Source organism: Carex rostrata, chromosome 3, assembly GCF_964058835.1.
Source record: "Carex rostrata chromosome 3, lpCarRost1.2, whole genome shotgun sequence".
NCBI classification, from domain to species: Eukaryota; Viridiplantae; Streptophyta; class Magnoliopsida; order Poales; family Cyperaceae; genus Carex; species Carex rostrata.
In genome coordinates, this window is record NC_135920.1 from 15,836,700 (window position 1) to 15,854,199 (window position 17,500).

The 17,500-nt window shown below is 50.6% G+C and overlaps 1 long non-coding RNA gene across 1 annotated transcript; it reads right to left on the bottom strand.

Annotated features, from left to right (window-relative positions):
- Nucleotides 1-442: 442 nt before the first annotated feature.
- On the bottom strand, nucleotides 443-1,021 carry LOC144551018 (uncharacterized). Its single transcript, XR_013510742.1, has 5 exons — nucleotides 990-1,021; nucleotides 894-949; nucleotides 730-759; nucleotides 634-689; nucleotides 443-499 (listed from the first exon to the last, which is right to left on the bottom strand). It is a non-coding gene; the product is annotated as an uncharacterized LOC144551018 (long non-coding RNA).
- Nucleotides 1,022-17,500: the final 16,479 nt, after the last annotated feature.

Below are 17,500 nucleotides of genomic sequence, written 5' to 3' on the forward strand. Positions count from 1 at the left end.
TTAGACGCCCCAATGAACCGTGTTTTGCCGGCTTTACGGCTGGGGATTTCAACCCGCTCAGTCTCCGCAGGGCGTCTCCATGCTTAGACGCCCCAATGAACCGTGTTTGGCCGGCTTTACGGCTAGGGATTTCAACCCTTGCGGCTACCCGCATCGGTCTTACGGGCGCCTCCACGCTTAGACGCCCTGCCCGATTGTGTTTCGCCGGCTTTACGGCTGGGGATTTCAACCCGCTCGGTCTCTGCGGGGCGCCTCCACGCTTAGACGCCCCAATGAACCGTGTTTCGCCAGCTTTACGGCTGGGGATTTCAACCCTCTCGGTCTCCGCGGGGCGCCTCCACGCTTAGACGCCCCAATGAACCGTGTTTCGTCGGCTTTACGGCTGGGGATTTCAACCCTTGCGGCTACCCGCATCGGTCTTACGGGCGCCTCCACGCTTAGACGCCCTGCCCGATTGTGTTTCGCCGGCTTTACGGCTGGGGATTTCAACCCGCTCGGTCTCTGCGGGGCGCCTCCACGCTTAGGCGCCCCAATGAACCGTGTTTCGCCGCCTTTACGGCTGGGGATTTCAACCCGCGCGGCTACCCGCATCGGTCTTACGGGCGCCTCCACGCTTAGACGCCCTGCCCGAACGTGTTTCGCCGGCTTTACGGCTGGGGATTTCAACCCGCTCGGTCTCTGCGGGGTGCCTCCACGCTTAGACGCCCCAATGAACCGTGTTTCGCCGACTTTACGGCTGGGGATTTCAACCCGCTCGGTCTCTGCGGGGCGCCTCCACGCTTAGGCGCCCCAATGAACCGTGTTTCGCCGGCTTTACGGCTGGGGATTTCAACCCGCGCGGCTACCCGCATCGGTCTTACGGGCGCCTCCACGCTTAGACGCCCTGCCCGAACGTGTTTCGCCGGCTTTACGGCTGGGGATTTCAACCCGCTCGGTCTCTGCGGGGCGCCTCCACGCTTAGACGCCCCAATGAACCGTGTTTCGCCGACTTTACGGCTGGGAATTTCAACCCGCTCGGTCTCTGCGGGGCGCCTCCACGCTTAGGCGTCCCAATGAACCGTGTTTCGCCGGCTTTACGGCTGGGGATTTCAACCCGCGCAGCTACCCGCATCGGTCTTACGGGCACCTCCACGCTTAGACGCCCTGCCCGTCCGCATTTCGCCGGCTTTACGGCTGGGGATTTCAACCCGCATCGGTCTTACGGGCGCCTCCACGTTTAGAAGCCCTGCCCCACCGTGTTTCGCCGGCTCTACGGCTGGGGATTTCAACCCGCGTGGTCCGTGTTTTTCGGTAACATATTCGTGTTCCTTGCCCCAGACGGGCCGTGTTTTTCGGTAACAAAATCGTGTCTTTTGCCCCCGCTCCACCGTGTTTTTTGCCCCCGCTCAACCGTGTTTTTTGCCCCCGCTCAACCGTATTTGCTGCCCACGGTCAACCGTGTTTTTTCGGTAACATAATCGTGTTTTCGGGTAACATAATTGTGTTTTCGGGTAACATAATCGTATTTTTCGGGCCATTTTACACCGACAGGGGCCATGTACACCCCGCTTGGCATGTACATGAGGGGCCGCCCCTTCCAAAAATCCTTCCCCCCTATAGGGGAATTTGCATTTTGGGTCTCCAACCCCGCCCAGGGTTACCACCCCCTGGAAATCCCCCAGTTTTACCCCCCATTTTATGTGGATGCATAAATTCAGACCGCCCTGCTCCTCCGCTTTTGGCCATTTTTGCCCAACGTTAGTCGCTTCGGCTTGCCGCTGGACTGTTTTCGGGCCCTTTTTCACCGACGCTTGGCCGTATCCGCTTAGTTTTCCCCAACGCTTGGCTGCATCCGATTAGTTTTCCCCCGCTGGACTATTTTCGGGTCACTTTTGCCCAACGTTAGCCGCTTCCGCTTGCCGCTGGACTGTTTTCGGGCCCTTTTTCACCGACCCTTGGCCGTATCCGCTTAGTTTTCCCCAACGCGTGGCCGCATCTGCTTAGTTTTCCACCGCTGAACTGTTTTCGGGTCACTTTTGCCCAACGTTAGCCGCTTCCGCTTACCGCTGGACTGTTTTCGGGCCATTTTATCCCAACACTTGGCCGTATCTGCTTAGTTTTCCCCAACGCGTGGCCGCATCCGCTTAGTTTTCCCCCGCTGAACTATTTTCGGGTCACTTTTGCCCAACGTTAGCCGCTTCCGCTTGCCGCTGGACGGTTTTCGGGCCATTTTTCACCCACACTTGGCCGTATCCGCTTAGTTTTCCCCAACGCGTGGCCGCATCCGCTTAGTTTTCCCCCGCTGAACTGTTTTCGGGTCACTTTTCCCCAACGTTAGCCGTTTCCGCTTGCCGTTGGACTGTTTTCGGGCCATTTTCCACCGACTCTTGGCCGTATCCGCTTGGTTTTCCCCAACGCTTTGCTGCTTCCGCTTAATTTTCCCCAGCTGAACTATTTTCGGGTCACTTTTGCCCAACGTTAGCCGTTTCCGCTTGCCGCTAGACTGTTTTCGGGCCATTTTTCACCGACACTTGGCCGTATCCGCTTAGTTTTCGCCAACAATTGGTTTCATCCGCTTAATTTTCCAAGTTATACTGTTTTCGGGTCAGTTTTGCCCAACGTTAGCCGCTTCCGCTTGCCGCTGGGCTGTTTTCGGGCCATTTTCCACCCAAGCTGGCACCGACGGGGCCATGTACACCCACGCGCGTGTACATGAGGGGGCACCCCTTTTGAAAACCTTGCCCCCCTATAGGGGAATATGCATTTTGAGGCTCTAGCCATGCCCAGGGTTACCACCCCCTGAAAATCCCCCAAGTCAAAATCACCCATGTAAAATATTCAAAAAAATCTCAAAAAATCACAAAAAATTTATAAAATCAAATAAATTTCAAAAAAAAAAAATTCAAAAATTCAAATAAAATTCAAAAAATTCAAAAATAAAAAAAAAGTCCAAAAATCCAAAAAAACATCAAAAATTTGCACCGCTGAACTGTTTTCGGGTTACTTTTTCCCAACGTTAGCCGCTTCCGCTTGCCGCTGGACTGTTTTCGGGCCAATTTGCACCGACTCTTGGCCGTATCCGCTTAGTTTTCCCCAACGCGTGGCCGCATCCGCTTAGTTTTCCCCCGCTGAACTGTTTTCGGGTCACTTTTGCCCAACGTTAGCCGCTTCCGCTTGCCGCTGGACTGTTTTCGGGCCAATTTCCACCGACTCTTGGGCGTATCCGCTTAGTTTTCCCCAACGCGTGGCCGCATCTGGTTAGTTTTCCCCCGCTGATCTGTTTTCGGGTTACTTTTGCCCAACGTTAGCTGCTTCCGCTTGCCGCTGAACTGTTTTCGGGCAATTTTTCCCCAACACTTAGCCGCATCCGCTTAGTTTTCCCCAACGCGTGGCCGCATCCGCTTAGTTTTCCCCCGCTGAACTGTTTTCGGGTAAGTTTTGCCCATCATTAGCCGCTTCCGCTTGCCGCTGGGCAGTTTTCGGGCCATTTTTCCCCAACACCTGGCCGTATCCGGTTAGTTTTCCCCAACGCGTGGCCGCATCCGCTTAGTTTTCCCCCGCTGAACTGTTTTCGGGTAACTTTTGCCCAACGTTAGCCGCTTCCGCTTGCCGCTGAACGGTTTTCGGGCCATTTTTCACCCACACTTGGCCGTATCCGCTTAGTTTTCCCCAACGCGTGGCCGCATCCGCTTAGTTTTCCCCCGCTGAACTGTTTTAGGGTCACTTTTCCCCAACGTTAGCCGTTTCCGCTTGCCGCTGAACGGTTTTCGGGCCATTTTTCACCCACACTTGGCCGTATCCGCTTAGTTTTCCCCAACGCGTGGCCGCATCCGCTTAGTTTTCCCCCGCTGAACTGTTTTCGGGTCACTTTTCCCCAACGTTAGCCGTTTCCGCTTGCCGCTAGACTGTTTTCGGGCCATTTTCCACCGACTCTTGGCCGTATCCGCTTGGTTTTCCCCAACGCTTGGCTGCTTCCGCTTAATTTTCCCCAGCTGAACTGTTTTCGGGTCACTTTTGCCCAACGTTAGCCGTTTCCGCTTGCCGCTGGACTGTTTTCGGGCCATTTTTCACCGACACTTGGCCGTATCTGCTTAGTTTTCGCCAACAATTGGCTGTATCCGCTTAGTTTTCCCCCGCTGAACTGTTTTCGGGTCACTTTTGCCCAACGTTAGCTGCTTCCGTTTGCCGCTGGACTGTTTTTGGGCCATTTTTCCCCAACACTTGGCCGCATCCGCTTAGTTTTCCCCAACGCGTGGCCGCATCCGCTTAGTTTTCCCCCGCTGAACTGTTTTCGGGTCAGTTTTGCCCATCATTAGCCGCTTCCGCTTGCCGCTGGGCAGTTTTCGGGCCATTTTTCCCCAACACCTGGCCGTATCCGGTTAGTTTTCCCCAACGCTTGGCCGCATCCGCTTAGTTTTCCCCCGTTGAACTGTTTTCGGGTAACTTTTGCCCAACGTTAGCCGCTTCCGCTTGCCGCTGGACGGTTTTCGGGCCATTTTTCACCCACACTTGGCCGTATCCGCTTAGTTTTCCCCAACGCGTGGCCGCATCCGCTTAGTTTTCCCCCGCTGAACTGTTTTCGGGTCACTTTTGCCCAACGTTAGCCGCTTCCGCTTGCCGCTGGACTGTTTTCGGGCCATTTTTCCCCAACACTTGGCCGTATCCGCTTAGTTTTCCCCAACGCGTGGCCACACCCGCTTAGTTTTCCCCCGCTGAACTGTTTTCGGGTCACTTTTGCCCAACGTTAGTCGCTTCCGCTTGCCGCTGGACGGTTTTCGGGCCATTTTTCACCCACACTTGGCCGTATCCGCTTAGTTTTCCCCAACGCGTGGCCGCATCCGCTTAGTTTTCCCCCCTGAACTGTTTTCGGGTCACTTTTCCCCAACGTTAGCCGTTTCCGCTAGCCGCTAGACTGTTTTCGGGCCATTGTCCACCGACTCTTGGCCGTATCCGCTTGGTTTTCCCCAACGCTTGGCTGCTTCCGCTTAATTTTCCCCAGCTGAACTATTTTCGGGTCACTTTTGCCCAACGTTAGCCGTTTCCGCTTGCCGCTGGACTGTTTTCGGGCCATTTTTCACCGACACTTGGCCGTATCCGCTTAGTTTTCGCCAACAATTGGTTTCATCCGCTTAATTTTCCAAGTTATACTGTTTTCGGGTCAGTTTTGCCCAATGTTAGCCGCTTCCGCTTGCCGCTGGGCTGTTTTCGGGCCATTTTCCACCCAAGCTGGCACCGACGGGGCCATGTACACCCACGCGCGTGTACATGAGGGGGCACCCCTTTTGAAAACCTTGCCCCCCTATAGGGGAATATGCATTTTGAGGCTCTAGCCATGCCCAGGGTTACCACCCCCTGAAAATCCCCCAAGTCAAAATCACCCATGTAAAATATTCAAAAAAATCTCAAAAAATCACAAAAAATTTATAAAATCAAATAAATTTCAAAAAATTCAAAAATTCAAATAAAATTCAAAAAATTCAAAAATAAAAAAAAAGTCCAAAAATAAAAAAACTTCAAAAATTCAAAAAAAAATTCAAAATTTCAAAAAAAATTTCAAAAATTTGCCCCGCTGAACTGTTTTCGGGTTACTTTTGCCCAACGTTAGCCGCTTCCGCTTGCCGCTGGAATGTTTTCGGGCCAATTTCCACCGACTCCTGGCCGTATCCGCTTAGTTTTCCCCAACGCGTGGCCGCATCCGCTTCGTTTTCCCCCGCTGAACTGTTTTCGGGTCACTTTTCCCCAACGTTAGCCGCTTCCGCTTGCCGCTGGACTGTTTTCGGGCCAATTTCCACCGACTCTTGGCCGTATCCGCTTAGTTTTCCCCAACGCGTGGCCGCATCCGCTTAGTTTTCCCCCGATGAACTGTTTTCGGGTCACTTTTCCCCAAAGTTAGCCGCTTCCGCTTGCCGCTGGACTGTTTTCGGGCCAATTTCCACCGACTCTTGGCCGGATCCGCTTAGTTTTCCCCAACGCTTTGCTGCATCCGCTTAATTTTCCCCAGCTGAACTGTTTTCGGGTCATTTTAGCCCGACGGGGGCACCGACGGGACTGTTTTCGGGCCATTTTGCACCGACGCTTGGCCGCATGCGCTTAGTTTTGGGGCCATTTTTCACTGACGGCTGGCCGCATCCGCTTAGTTGCCCCCGCTTGGCTGATTTTTTCCCCGTTTTTTTTGTTGAACTTCAGGTTTCAAACTTCCAATTTTTTTTCCAAACTGCAGATTTCATATTTTATATTTTTAATAAATTTGAACTTTTTCAAAATATCAAAAAAGTATTCCAAAATCCATAATTTGGATCGCGTACAATCCGGAAGTTTTGAGAAATGGTCCACACCGGGTGTGAACCATCCAATCCGAAAAAAGTGGGAATTTTTACAAGCCGGAAAAACTGGAGTTTCAATGGCTCTTTGGACGGTTGTAATTCATTTGGACCAAAAATTGTCCAACCCAATTTTTTTTTTCCAAAATCCAAATATCATATTTTATATTTTTAATAAATTTGAATTTTTGCCTACATCCATAATTTGGATCGCGTACAATCCGGAAGTTTGAGAAATGGTCCACACCGGGTGTGAACCATCCAATCCGAAAAAATTGGAAATTTTTACAAGCCGGAAAAACTGGAGTTTCAATGGCTCTTTGGACGGTTGTAATTCATTTGGACCAAAAATTGTCCAACCCAATTTTTTTTTTCCAAAATCCAAATATCATATTTTATATTTTTAATAAATTTGAATTTTTGCCTACATCCATAATTTGGATCGCGTACAATCCGGAAGTTTGAGAAATGGTCCACACCGGGTGTGAACCATCCAATCCGAAAAAATTGGAAATTTTTACAAGCCGGAAAAACTGGAGTTTCAATGGCTCTTTGGACGGTTGTAATTCATTTGGACCAAAAATTGTCCAACCCACTTGCATAAGATCCGAAATTGTCCAACCCAATTTTTTTTTTCCAAACTCCAAATTTCATATTTTATATTTTTAATAAATTTGAATTTTTGCCTACATCCATAATTTGGATCGCGTACAATCCGGAAGTTTGAGAAATGGTCCACACCGGGTGTGAACCATCCAATCCGAAAAAAGTGAGAATTTTTACAAGCCGAAAAACTGGAGTTTCAATGGCTCTTTGGACGGTTGTAATTCATTTGGACCAAAAATTGTCCAACCCACTTGCATAAGATCCGAAATTGTACAACCCAATTTTTTTTTCCAAACTCCAAATTTCACATCTTATATTTTTAATAAATTTGAATTTTTTCAAATTTCAAATTTATCAAAAAAAAAAAAAAAATTCGTGGCAGCCCCATGTGGTACATACATGAACTATTTTGGACGGCCCCATGCGCTTGCCCGTGACATGCATGCATGCATACACGAAAAAATTTCCGCTTGCCCGTCACATGGATATGCATGCATACACAAAAAATTTCCGCTTGCCCATGACTTGCATGCATGCATACTCACATGCCTACATCCATAATTGCAAAGGCTAACTTATAATGGGGGTCATAAGGCTACATGAATTATATCGGACTTGTTGGACATGAAAGTGAATATTTGGCTTGAAATCATATGTGCATGTAAGCAAGGCGCTGCCCATCGATACAACTTGAATGCATGCATGCACACATACATGACCACCGCCGACAAGACAAGTCCGACGTGACCGTGACCGTGAGCGGAGGCGGTACCGCATAGAGCCGGCCCCCCAGAGGCCCCAGCTCAGACGAGCGGTGTTGTATGTAAGTGGGGAGGCCCCCAGAGGCGGTACCGCATAGAGCCGGCCCCCCAGAGGCCCCAGAGGCCCCAGCCCAGAGGCCCCAGAGGCCCCAGCTACTGATGACTGTGCCGCGATAGTAATTCAACCTAGTACGAGAGGAACCGTTGATTCACACAATTGGTCATCGCGCTTGGTTGAAAAGCCAGTGGCGCGAAGCTACCGTGTGCCGGATTATGACTGAACGCCTTTAAGTCAGAATCCAAGCTAGCAACCAGCGCCAGCGCCCGCCGTCCCTCCCGACCCACAGTAGGGGCTCTGGCCCCGACGGGCCCGTGCCATCGGCCAGGCCCCCGCGGCGGACGAGCCGCGGGCGGCCGCCTCGAAGGTCAATTTCACAAGGGCGGCGGGCAGAATCCTTTGCAGACGACTTAAATACGCGACGGGGCATTATAAGTGGCAGAGTGGCCTTGCTGCCACGATCCACTGAGATCCAGCCCCACGTCGCACGGATTCGTCCCTCCCCACTTACATACAACACCGCTCGTCTGAGCTGGGGCCTCTGGGGGGCCGGCTCTATGCGGTACCGCCTCCGCTCACGGTCACGTCGGACTTGTCTTGTCGGCGGTGGTCATGTATGTGTGCATGCATGCATGCAAGTTGTATCGATGGGCAGCGCCTTGCTTACATGCACATATGATTTCAAGCCAAATATTCACTTTCATGTCCAACAAGTCCGATATAATTCATGTAGCCTTATGACCCCCATTATAAGTTAGCCTTTGCAATTATGGATGTAGGCATGTGAGTATGCATGCATGCAAGTCATGGGCAAGCGGAAATTTTTTGTGTATGCATGCATATCCATGTGACGGGCAAGCGGAAATTTTTTCGTGTATGCATGCATGCATGTCACGGGCAAGCGCATGGGGCCGTCCAAAATAGTTCATGTATGTACCACATGGGGCTACCACGAATTTTTTTTTTTTTTTTGATAAATTTGAAATTTGAAAAAATTCAAATTTATTAAAAATATAAGATGTGAAATTTGGAGTTTGGAAAAAAAAATTGGGTTGTACAATTTCGGATCTTATGCAAGTGGGTTGGACAATTTTTGGTCCAAATGAATTACAACCGTCCAAAGAGCCATTGAAACTCCAGTTTTTCCGGCTTGTAAAAATTCTCATTTTTTTCGGATTGGATGGTTCACACCCGGTGTGGACCATTTCTCAAACTTCCGGATTGTACGCGATCCAAATTATGGATGTAGGCAAAAATTCAAATTTATTAAAAATATAAAATATGAAATTTGGAGTTTGGAAAAAAAAATTGGGTTGGACAATTTCGGATCTTATGCAAGTGGGTTGGACAATTTTTGGTCCAAATGAATTACAACCGTCGAAAGAGCCATTGAAACTCCAGTTTTTCCGGCTTGTAAAAATTTCCAATTTTTTCGGATTGGATGGTTCACACCCGGTGTGGACCATTTCTCAAACTTCCGGATTGTACGCGATCCAAATTATGGATGTAGGCAAAAATTCAAATTTATTAAAAATATAAAATATGATATTTGGATTTTGGAAAAAAAAAATTGGATTGGACAATTTTTGGTCCAAATGAATTACAACCGTCCAAAGAGCCATTGAAACTCCAGTTTTTCCAGCTTGTAAAAATTCCCACTTTTTTCGGATTGGATGGTTCACACCCGGTGTGGACCATTTCTCAAAACTTCCGGATTGTACGCGATCCAAATTATGGATATTGGAATACTTTTTTGATATTTTGAAAAAGTTCAAATTTATTAAAAATATAAAATATGAAATCTGCAGTTTGGAAAAAAAATTGGAAGTTTGAAACCTGAAGTTCAACAAAAAAAACGGGGAAAAAATCAGCCAAGCGGGGGCAACTAAGCGGATGCGGCCAGCCGTCAGTGAAAAATGGCCCCAAAACTAAGCGCATGCGGCCAAGCGTCGGTGCAAAATGGCCCGAAAACAGTCCCGTCGGTGCCCCCGTCGGGCTAAAATGACCCGAAAACAGTTCAGCTGGGGAAAATTAAGCGGATGCAGCAAAGCGTTGGGGAAAACTAAGCGGATCCGGCCAAGAGTCGGTGGAAATTGGCCCGAAAACAGTCCAGCGGCAAGCGGAAGCGGCTAACTTTGGGGAAAAGTGACCCGAAAACAGTTCATCGGGGGAAAACTAAGCGGATGCGGCCACGCGTTGGGGAAAACTAAGCGGATACGGCCAAGAGTCGGTGGAAATTGGCCCGAAAACAGTCCAGCGGCAAGCGGAAGCGGCTAACGTTGGGGAAAAGTGACCCGAAAACAGTTCAGCGGGGGAAAACTAAGCGGATGCGGCCACGCGTTGGGGAAAACTAAGCGGATACGGCCAGGAGTCGGTGGAAATTGGCCCGAAAACAGTCCAGCGGCAAGCGGAAGCGGCTAATGATGGGCAAAACTGACCCGAAAACAGTTCAGCGGGGGAAAACCAAGCGGATGCGGCCACGCGTTGGGGAAAACTAAGCGGATGCGGCCACGCGTTGGGGAAAACTAAGCGGATGCGGCCAAGTATTGGGGAAAAATGGCCCGAAAACAGTCCAGCGGCAAACGGAAGCAGCTAACGTTGGGCAAAAGTGACCCGAAAACAGTTCAGCGGGGGAAAACTAAGCGGATGCGGCCACGCGTTGGGGAAAACTAAGCGGATACAGCCAATTGTTGGCGAAAACTATGCGGATACGGCCAAGTGTCGGTGAAAAATGGCCCGAAAACAGTCCAGCGGCAAGCGGAAACGGCTAACGTTGGGCAAAAGTGACCCGAAAACAGTTCAGCTGGGGAAAATTAAGCGGAAGCAGCCAAGCGTTGGGGAAAACCAAGCGGATACGGCCAAGAGTCGGTGGAAAATGGCCCGAAAACAGTCCAGCGGCAAGCGGAAACGGCTAACGTTGGGCAAAAGTGACCCGAAAACAGTTCAGTTGGGGAAAATTAAGCGGATGCAGCCAAGCGTTGGGGAAAACTAAGCGGATCCGGCCAAGAGTCGGTGGAAATTGGCCCGGAAACAGTCCAGCGGCAAGCGGAAGCGACTAACGTTGGGGAAAAGTGACCCGAAAACAGTTCAGCAGAGGAAAACTAAGCGGATACGGCCAAGTGTTGGGGAAAAATGGCCCGAAAACAGTCCAGCGGCAAGCGGAAGCGGTTAACGTTGGGCAAAAGTGACCCGAAAACAGTTCAGCGGGGGAAAACTAAGCGGATGCGGCCACGCGTTGGGGAAAACTAAGCGGATACGGCCAAGAGTCGGTGGAAATTGGCCCGAAAACAGTCCAGCGGCAAGCGGAAGCGGCTAACGTTGGGCAAAAGTAACCCGAAAACAGTTCAGCGGGGCAAATTTTTGAAAATTTTTTTGAAATTTTGAATTTTTTTTTGAATTTTTGAAGTTTTTTGATTTTTGGACTTTTTTTTTATTTTTGAATTTTTTGAATTTTATTTGAATTTTTGAATTTTTTGAAATTTATTTGATTTTATAAATTTTTTGTGATTTTTTGAGATTTTTTTGAATATTTTACATGGGTGATTTTGACTTGGGGGATTTTCAGGGGGTGGTAACCCTGGGCATGGCTAGAGCCTCAAAATGCATATTCCCCTATAGGGGGGCAAGGTTTTCAAAAGGGGTGCCCCCTCATGTACACGCGCGTGGGTGTACATGGCCCCGTCGGTGCCAGCTTGGGTGGAAAATGGCCCGAAAACAGCCCAGCGGCAAGCAGAAGCGGCTAACGTTGGGCAAAACTGACCCGAAAACAGTATAACTTGGAAAATTAAGCGGATGAAACCAATTGTTGGCGAAAACTAAGCGGATACGGCCAAGTGTCGGTGAAAAATGGCCCGAAAACAGTCCAGCGGCAAGCGGAAACGGCTAACGTTGGGCAAAAGTGACCCGAAAAGAGTTCAGCTGGGGAAAATTAAGCGGAAGCAGCCAAGCGTTGGGGAAAACCAAGCGGATACGGCCAAGAGTCGGTGGAAAATGGCCCGAAAACAGTCTAGCGGCAAGCGGAAACGGCTAACGTTGGGGAAAAGTGACCCGAAAACAGTTCAGCGGGGGAAAACTAAGCGGATGCGGCCACGCGTTGGGGAAAACTAAGCGGATACGGCCAAGTGTCGGTGAAAAATGGCCCGAAAACCGTCCAGCGGCAAGCGGAAGCGGCTAACGTTGGGCAAAAGTGACCCGAAAACAGTTCAGCGGGGGAAAACTAAGCGGGTGTGGCCACGCGTTGGGGAAAACTAAGCGGATACGGCCAAGTGTTGGGGAAAAATGGCCCGAAAACAGTCCAGCGGCAAGCGGAAGCGGCTAACGTTGGGCAAAAGTGACCCGAAAACAGTTCAGCGGGGGAAAACTAAGCGGATGCGGCCACGCGTTGGGGAAAACTAAGCGGATACGGCCAAGTGTGGGTGAAAAATGGCCCGAAAACCGTCCAGCGGTAAGCGGAAGCGGCTAATGATGGGCAAAACTGACCCGAAAACAGTTCAGCGGGGGAAAACTAAGCGGATGCGGCCACGCGTTGGGGAAAACTAAGCGGATGCGGCCAAGTGTTGGGGAAAAATGGCCCGAAAACAGTCCAGCGGCAAACGGAAGCAGCTAACGTTGGGCAAAAGTGACCTGAAAACAGTTCAGCGGGGGAAAACTAAGCGGATACAGCCAATTGTTGGCGAAAACTAAGCAGATACGGCCAAGTGTCGGTGAAAAATGGCCCGAAAACAGTCCAGCGGCAAGCGGAAACGGCTAACGTTGGGCAAAAGTGACCCGAAAACAGTTCAGCTGGGGAAAATTAAGCGGAAGCAGCCAAGCGTTGGGGAAAACCAAGCGGATACGGCCAAGAGTCGGTGGAAAATGGCCCGAAAACAGTCCAGCGGCAAGCGGAAACGGCTAACGTTGGGCAAAAGTGACCCAAAAACAGTTCAGCTGGGGAAAATTAAGCGGATGCAGCCAAGCGTTGGGGAAAACTAAGCGGATCCGGCCAAGAGTCGGTGGAAATTGGCCCGGAAACAGTCCAGCGGCAAGCGGAAGCGACTAACGTTGGGGAAAAGTGACCCGAAAACAGTTCAGCAGGGGAAAACTAAGCGGATACGGCCAAGTGTTGGGGAAAAATGGCCCGAAAACAGTCCAGCGGCAAGCGGAAGCGGCTAACGTTGGGCAAAAGTGACCCGAAAACAGTTCAGCGGGGGAAAACTAAGCGGATGCGGCCACGCGTTGGGGAAAACTAAGCGGATACGGCGAAGAGTCGGTGGAAATTGGCCCGAAAACAATCCAGCGGCAAGCGGAAGCGGCTAACGTTGGGCAAAAGTAACCCGAAAACAGTTCAGCGGGGCAAATTTTTGAAATTTTGAATTTTTTTTGAATTTTTGAAGTTTTTTGATTTTTGGACTTTTTTTTTATTTTTGAATTTTTTGAATTTTATTTGAATTTTTGAATTTTTTGAAATTTATTTGATTTTATAAATTTTTTGTGATTTTTTGAGATTTTTTTGAATATTTTACATGGGTTATTTTGACTTGGGGGATTTTCAGGGGGTGGTAACCCTGGGCATGGCTAGAGCCTCAAAATGCATATTCCCCTATAGGGGGGCAAGGTTTTCAAAAGGGGTGCCCCCTCATGTACACGCGCGTGGGTGTACATGGCCCCGTCGGTGCCAGCTTGGGTGGAAAATGGCCCGAAAACAGCCCAGCGGCAAGCGGAAGCGGCTAATGTTGGGCAAAACTGACCCGAAAATAGTATAACTTGGAAAATTAAGCGGATGAAACCAATTGTTGGCGAAAACTAAGCGGATACGGCCAAGTGTCGGTGAAAAATGGCCCGAAAACAGTCCAGCGGCAAGCGGAAACGGCTAACGTTGGGCAAAAGTGACCCGAAAATAGTTCAGCTGGGGAAAATTAAGCGGAAGCAGCCAAGCGTTGGGGAAAACCAAGCGGATACGGCCAAGAGTCGGTGGAAAATGGCCCGAAAACAGTCTAGCGGCAAGCGGAAACGGCTAACGTTGGGGAAAAGTGACCCGAAAACAGTTCAGCGGGGGAAAACTAAGCGGATGCGGCCACGCGTTGGGGAAAACTAAGCGGATACGGCCAAGTGTGGGTGAAAAATGGCCCGAAAACCGCCCAGCGGCAAGCGGAAGCGGCTAACGTTGGGCAAAAGTGACCCGAAAACAGTTCAGCGGGGGAAAACTAAGCGGGTGTGGCCACGCGTTGGGGAAAACTAAGCGGATACGGCCAAGTGTTGGGGAAAAATGGCCCGAAAACAGTCCAGCGGCAAGCGGAAGCGGCTAACGTTGGGCAAAAGTGACCCGAAAACAGTTCAGCGGGGGAAAACTAAGCGGATGCGGCCACGCGTTGGGGAAAACTAAGCGGATATGGCCAAGTGTGGGTGAAAAATGGCCCGAAAACCGTCCAGCGGTAAGCGGAAGCGGCTAATGATGGGCAAAACTGACCCGAAAACAGTTCAGCGGGGGAAAACTAAGCGGATGCGGCCACGCGTTGGGGAAAACTAAGCGGATGCGGCCAAGTGTTGGGGAAAAATGGCCCGAAAACAGTCCAGCGGCAAACGGAAGCAGCTAACGTTGGGCAAAAGTGACCTGAAAACAGTTCAGCGGGGGAAAACTAAGCGGATACAGCCAATTGTTGGCGAAAACTAAGCAGATACGGCCAAGTGTCGGTGAAAAATGGCCCGAAAACAGTCCAGCGGCAAGCGGAAACGGCTAACGTTGGGCAAAAGTGACCCGAAAACAGTTCAGCTGGGGAAAATTAAGCGGAAGCAGCCAAGCGTTGGGGAAAACCAAGCGGATACGGCCAAGAGTCGGTGGAAAATGGCCCGAAAACAGTCCAGCGGCAAGCGGAAACGGCTAACGTTGGGCAAAAGTGACCCGAAAACAGTTCAGCTGGGGAAAATTAAGCGGATGCAGCCAAGCGTTGGGGAAAACTAAGCGGATCCGGCCAAGAGTCGGTGGAAATTGGCCCGGAAACAGTCCAGCGGCAAGCGGAAGCGACTAACGTTGGGGAAAAGTGACCCGAAAACAGTTCAGCAGGGGAAAACTAAGCGGATACGGCCAAGTGTTGGGGAAAAATGGCCCGAAAACAGTCCAGCGGCAAGCGGAAGCGGCTAACGTTGGGCAAAAGTGACCCGAAAACAGTTCAGCGGGGGAAAACTAAGCGGATGCGGCCACGCGTTGGGGAAAACTAAGCGGATACGGCGAAGAGTCGGTGGAAATTGGCCCGAAAACAATCCAGCGGCAAGCGGAAGCGGCTAACGTTGGGCAAAAGTAACCCGAAAACAGTTCAGCGGGGCAAATTTTTGAAATTTTTTTTGAAATTTTGAATTTTTTTTTGAATTTTTGAAGTTTTTTGATTTTTGGACTTTTTTTTTATTTTTGAATTTTTTGAATTTTATTTGAATTTTTGAATTTTTTGAAATTTATTTGATTTTATAAATTTTTTGTGATTTTTTGAGATTTTTTTGAATATTTTACATGGGTGATTTTGACTTGGGGGATTTTCAGGGGGTGGTAACCCTGGGCATGGCTAGAGCCTCAAAATGCATATTCCCCTATAGGGGGGCAAGGTTTTCAAAAGGGGTGCCCCCTCATGTACACGCGCGTGGGTGTACATGGCCCCGTCGGTGCCAGCTTGGGTGGAAAATGGCCCGAAAACAGCCCAGCGGCAAGCGGAAGCGGCTAATGTTGGGCAAAACTGACCCGAAAATAGTATAACTTGGAAAATTAAGCGGATGAAACCAATTGTTGGCGAAAAGTAAGCGGATACGGCCAAGTGTCGGTGAAAAATGGCCCGAAAACAGTCCAGCGGCAAGCGGAAACGGCTAACGTTGGGCAAAAGTGACCCGAAAATAGTTCAGCTGGGGAAAATTAAGCGGAAGCAGCCAAGCGTTGGGGAAAACCAAGCGGATACGGCCAAGAGTCGGTGGAAAATGGCCCGAAAACAGTCTAGCGGCAAGCGGAAACGGCTAACGTTGGGGAAAAGTGACCCGAAAACAGTTCAGCGGGGGAAAACTAAGCGGATGCGGCCACGCGTTGGGGAAAACTAAGCGGATACGGCCAAGTGTGGGTGAAAAATGGCCCGAAAACCGCCCAGCGGCAAGCGGAAGCGGCTAACGTTGGGCAAAAGTGACCCGAAAACAGTTCAGCGGGGGAAAACTAAGCGGGTGTGGCCACGCGTTGGGGAAAACTAAGCGGATACGGCCAAGTGTTGGGGAAAAATGGCCCGAAAACAGTCCAGCGGCAAGCGGAAGCGGCTAACGTTGGGCAAAAGTGACCCGAAAACAGTTCAGCGGGGGAAAACTAAGCGGATGCGGCCACGCGTTGGGGAAAACTAAGCGGATACGGCCAAGTGTGGGTGAAAAATGGCCCGAAAACCGTCCAGCGGCAAGCGGAAGCGGCTAACGTTGGGCAAAAGTTACCCGAAAACAGTTCAGCGGGGGAAAACTAAGCGGATGCGGCCACGCGTTGGGGAAAACTAACCGGATACGGCCAGGTGTTGGGGAAAAATGGCCCGAAAACTGCCCAGCGGCAAGCGGAAGAGGCTAATGATGGGCAAAACTGACCCGAAAACAGTTCAGCGGGGGAAAACTAAGCGGATGCGGCCACGCGTTGGGGAAAACTAAGCGGATGCGGCCAAGTGATGGGGAAAAATGGCCCGAAAACAGTCCAGCGGCAAACGGAAGCAGCTAACGTTGGGCAAAAGTGACCCGAAAACAGTTCAGCGGGGGAAAACTAAGCGGATACGGCCACGCGTTGGGGAAAACTAAGCGGATACAGCCAAGTGTGGGTGAAAAATGGCCCGAAAACCGTTCAGCGGCAAGCGGAAGCGGCTAACGTTCGGCAAAAGTTACCCGAAAACAGTTCAGCGGGGGTAAACTAAGCGGGTGTGGCCACGCGTTGGGGAAAACTAAGCGGATACGGCCAAGTGTTGGGGAAAAATGGCCCGAAAACAGTCCAGCGGCAAGCGGAAGCGGCTAACGTTGGGCAAAAGTGACCCGAAAACAGTTCAGCGGGGGAAAACTAAGCGGATGCGGCCACGCGTTGGGGAAAACTAAGCGGATACGGCCAAGTGTGGGTGAAAAATGGCCCGAAAACCGTCCAGCGGCAAGCTGAAGCGGTTAACGTTGGGCAAAAGTTACCCGAAAACAGTTCAGCGGGGGAAAACTAAGCGGATGCGGCCACGCGTTGGGGAAAACTAACCGGATACGGCCAGGTGTTGGGGAAAAATGGCCCGAAAACTGCCCAGCGGCAAGCGGAAGCGGCTAATGATGGGCAAAACTGAACCGAAAACAGTTCAGCGGGGGAAAACTAAGCGGATGCGGCCACGCGTTGGGGAAAACTAAGCGGATACGCCCAAGAGTCGGTGGAAATTGGCCCGAAAACAGTCCAGCGGCAAGCGGAAGCGGCTAACGTTGGGCAAAAGTGACCCGAAAATAGTTCAGCGGGGGAAAACTAAGCGGATGCGGCCACGCGTTGGGGAAAACTAAGCGGATACGGCCAAGTGTTGGGATAAAATGGCCCGAAAACAGTCCAGCGGTAAGCGGAAGCGGCTAACGTTGGGCAAAAGTGACCCGAAAACAGTTCAGCGGTGGAAAACTAAGCAGATGCGGCCACGCGTTGGGGAAAACTAAGCGGATACGGCCAAGGGTCGGTGAAAAAGGGCCCGAAAACAGTCCAGCGGCAAGCGGAAGCGGCTAATGATGGGCAAAACTGACCCGAAAACAGTTCAGCGGGGGAAAACTAAGCGGATGCGGCCACGCGTTGGGGAAAA